A 4,349-nucleotide genomic window follows, 5' to 3' on the forward strand; every position below is an offset into this window, starting at 1 on the left:
GCTACCTCGGCTTTATTTATTTATTTATTTATTTAAAAATCTCCATCTCTCCCTCTTAATTATTTGTTTAGGGGTCTACTCTAGGATTAATTCCAAAATCAAACATTTTTCAAAACAAAAAATATAAAATAATAACTTTCGGCCTCTAGTCTAAAGTTTTCACATTTATTTATAATTAATTTCTATTTAATTATGTTTAAATAAAATTATTTATATTTATTTATAAATTTATTTTTTTATTTAATAATTATGCCTCATGTTATTTTTTAGCGATGATGTACGAAACTTATACATAATAAATGCATCAAATATTCTCATTTTTATTTACTTGAATTTATGAAAAAAATTTTAAACTTTTATCGAATAATGTTCAGAAACCATAAAACAAAATAATTTTGTCAAAATAAACTCAAAAAATCAAATCCTAAAATTAGTATAAAAAAATAATGAATTAAACTCCGACAAATTGAATTATAATGGACCATTAAAAGAATCTAAAATACCTAACTGAACAGAATTAAACTTACCTCTATTCAAACGCAATAAGAAAATTCATTTGGCTTCAAAAAAGTCATTTTTTTTGTGTTTTTTTTCTTGAAAATATAAAAATATTAAAGAAGATATGTTTGGTTGAAATTTTTAAAAATGATTTTTGAAAAATAAAATATATAAACATTAAAAGATAATAAACAAGTTATTTTCATTGTTTTCACTGAAATGTTTTTTAAAATTAAAAAAAAATAAGAGTGTGTTTGATTTAAAGATTTGTAAGAGTGATTTTATTTGTATTAAGATTTTCTAAGATTTTAAAAATGAATTTATTTATTTGGATAAATATATTAGAGATTTTAGAAAATCTGTGAGTGATTTCAAGAAGAAATTTAAATAACTCAATTTCCTTTTTTTTTCAAATTCTATCTAAAAAGTTTGTTTTTTTTTTAAATTTTTCTCATAAATTTATTTGATTTCATAAAAATATTTTCAAAAATCAAACGAAGCCTTAATATTTCTTTTCTTAAGATTTAAAATCAAAATCTTGACTAAATTTATGTTTTATATATAATGTTAACTCTTATAAGGTATGGTGTTTAGGGGACAAAAGGAATTCAAGATTGTTTTAGCAAAGTATGTAATAAAAAAGAGGTTTGATATTGTCAACCTTAGGAATGAAAAGAGTAGGACTAGGGCTAGGTGTAGGGAAGATGGGTGCCCTTTTAGAATATATGTTTCTATAGATAATAGTGATGGATTTTACAAGATAAAAACCTTCATAGAAACTTATGAGTGTTCAATAACATTTAAGAACAAAAGGGCATCTTACAAGTTGTTGGGGAGCATTTCTTAAGTAAAATTAGAGTGATTCCAAAGTTGAAGTTAATTGAAATGCAGAAATTAGCCAACAAAGAGTTGAAAGTTGATCTGAGTAGGGATACACGTAGCAGGGCTAGGAGATAGGCACTGGAGGAGATCAATGGAAGGGTAAGTTATGAGTTTAATAGACTATGGGACTATGCAAATACACTTACAAAGGCATATTAGAATGGCCATATAAAGGTGATGGTAGAAAGACCAACCTCTACCAAGGTTCCCAAGTTTAGGAGATTTTATATAGGGTTTGGTGTATTGAGAAAAGGGTTTTTACAGTGTTGTAGACCTTTTATTTGTCTAGATGAATGTTTTCTGAATGGGATATTCAAGGGGGAATTTCTATCTACTATTGGCAGAGATGGCAATGACCAAATTTACCTTATTTCACAAGTAGTTGTGGAGAATAAAAACAGAGAAACATTGTAACACCCCCACACCAATACAGTTTTATACAATGAAATTCAGAAGATTTATATTGATTAAGTTCACAAGTGTGAAATCAAAGAGTTCAGTGGCTGAATGATTAATAATGCAGTCAGAGTTGAGAATAGGTTAGGGGTGTTATAAACATGCTGTTGGTTTCTTAAGAATATTATTTCAAATTTACAATTTGGCGATAGTTTTGGATTCATATTCATGACTAATAAACAAAAGGTATGTTAGGGACATTACTTAAATAATTTTGTACTTATATATTTAATTTATTAAATCAGCCATTTAATACCGTTGTTTTTGTTTGCATTTAGGGATTGATGGAGGAGATATCTAAGTTGTTGCCAAGGGTTGAGCATAAAGCCAGTGCAAGGCATTTATATGCCAATTGGAGGAACAAAAATCCTAAAAGAGACTTGCAACAAGCATTTTGGGAAATATGCAAATCGTATATACCTGTTGACTTTGAAGATCACATCGAAAAGATTAACCGTATCAAACATAGTGCCAAGGTATGTCTACTTAGGACTAATCCTGAGCAATGGTCAAAGGCTTCTTTTTTTTTCTAGTAGGTCTATATGTGATGCAATTGACAACAAATTTATTGAGTCCTTTACTGCAACAATTTTAGGAGCTAGGTCAATGTCTATAATTTCCATGTTACAAGAAATTAGGCAGTATGCAATGAGGGTGATTGTAAACAATTTAGCCAAATGTAAAAATTGGAATGAACAATTTTGTCCTAACATATGTGATAAGTTACACAAGAGTATCCAAATGAGTTTATATTGTTATGTTAAATGGAATGGAGTAGAAGGGTCTAAAATGACAAACTTCAGTGATGTTATAGTTGTTAACTTATTGGTCATGTAGTTTTAGGAGATGGGATCTCACTAGCATCCCATGTTCACATGTTGTTGCAACCATTTTGTAAAAAAAACAACTAATATTTCTGATTCTGTATATAAGGGGTTTAAAAAAGATGTGTTTGAAAAATTGCATAAAAAAGATGTGTTTGAAAAATTGTATGGCTTTATATGGCTTGCTATCCCAAGTGAGAAATTTTGGTTAAAAACCGTTATAGGACCATTTGACCCCCTCATTCAAAGGAAAATGTCTGGGAGACCAAAAAAGAGCAGAGTAAGAGAAGAGGGAGAGAAGAGTGGGAGTGGGAGTAAACTGTTTAGAAAAGGGAGAAAGATAAAGTGTCACAAGTGTTTCATGGTTGGACACAACTCCAGAAGCTGTCAAACCTCATCTACTGTAAGTGTTTAGATGACTAAGAATATTAATGCAATTGTTGGCTAATTTGAGAACTCTTAACATGTTAAATTTGTAGAGTACAACTCCAGTAGCTCCTACTCCACCAGCTCTTTCTTAAATTGTTGCATCCAAAGCATCTGCATCATCCACCAGCTCCTTCAACACAACCAACACCTCCCACTATGCCAACCTCTTCAACACAAAAAATACTTACAAGACTTCGTAGCAGGGGAAAACAAGTTGTGCAAGGGATTTGGTTATAACTAATGAGAGGACAAGGATGCAAATTTTGAATGTAAGTTACCAATTGTTGAATTGTTATGCTTATTGTATTTTGGTGACATGTTTTTTAATTATGTATTTTATGCATTACAGCCTGGTATAAGAGGGAAACCATGGTGACTGCCTTAACCACGTGCACTAATAAAAGGAAGGGAAGCAACAATAAGGAAACTACTGGTGGGACTCAAGAAAGTAGGAACACAAAAAAAGTTAAGTCCAAAGATCCACCTAAGCACAATCATAAGCCATGGAGATAGCTTATGTCAATTTGATTTCATTGATGAGTTATGGACTCTATTTTTTTGTTTATACCTTTCAGTTGGGTTCCGTTATTTAACATACGATGGATAATTTGATGGCTTTATTTTGTTGGATAGTTTTACTGAATGGATCCCTTATATGATGGTTGTATTGGATGATTCTAATTTGTTGATGTAGATTTTGGTATCTACATATACTTTTACAACAACATTTTACAACAACATTTTACAACAACATAAAAATATTTTCCATTCAATTCAATTCATTCATTCTTAACAAAACCTACAACAAATACATAAGTGACATTTCACCATCCACAAGCAAGATAACCCAAAAAACATTCCATGATACAATTAACAACAACTTATAAGCAACTGTTACTTTGTTGTTCCTTGACATTTTAGCCTTGTATAATGTTATCTTCTCTTCCAAATGAGTTACCTTCAATCTTATTTTTCATATTTTGTCAATATTGAGCTTATCGTTCTGAAGTCTTAATCTTTTGTTCTCTATTTTGAAGTATTATTTCATCGATTGTGTATCCTTATTCTTTTACAGTTGAATCTATCCCGTCACTGTTACCTTCAACCCATCAAAAAAATTTACAACCCCTAGTCTTCATTTCTCACATACAACAAAACAAAAATAGAATATTAAAAAACCAAGAATACATCTTAAACCCAAATTGCAACAAAATGTCAGTACACACAAAACCCTTTGTTTCTCACAAACCCAACTATGGC

General features: G+C 30.0%; 1 long non-coding RNA gene across 1 annotated transcript; it reads left to right on the forward strand.

Annotated features, from left to right (window-relative positions):
* The first annotated feature begins 3,051 nt into the window (after positions 1-3,051).
* LOC121206762 (uncharacterized) lies at positions 3,052-3,764 on the forward strand. Its single transcript, XR_005901928.1, has 2 exons — positions 3,052-3,358; positions 3,439-3,764. It is a non-coding gene; the product is annotated as an uncharacterized lncRNA (long non-coding RNA).
* The last annotated feature ends 585 nt before the right edge of the window (positions 3,765-4,349 follow it).

This window comes from Gossypium hirsutum, chromosome A09, assembly GCF_007990345.1.
Source record: "Gossypium hirsutum isolate 1008001.06 chromosome A09, Gossypium_hirsutum_v2.1, whole genome shotgun sequence".
NCBI lineage: Eukaryota > Viridiplantae > Streptophyta > Magnoliopsida > Malvales > Malvaceae > Gossypium > Gossypium hirsutum.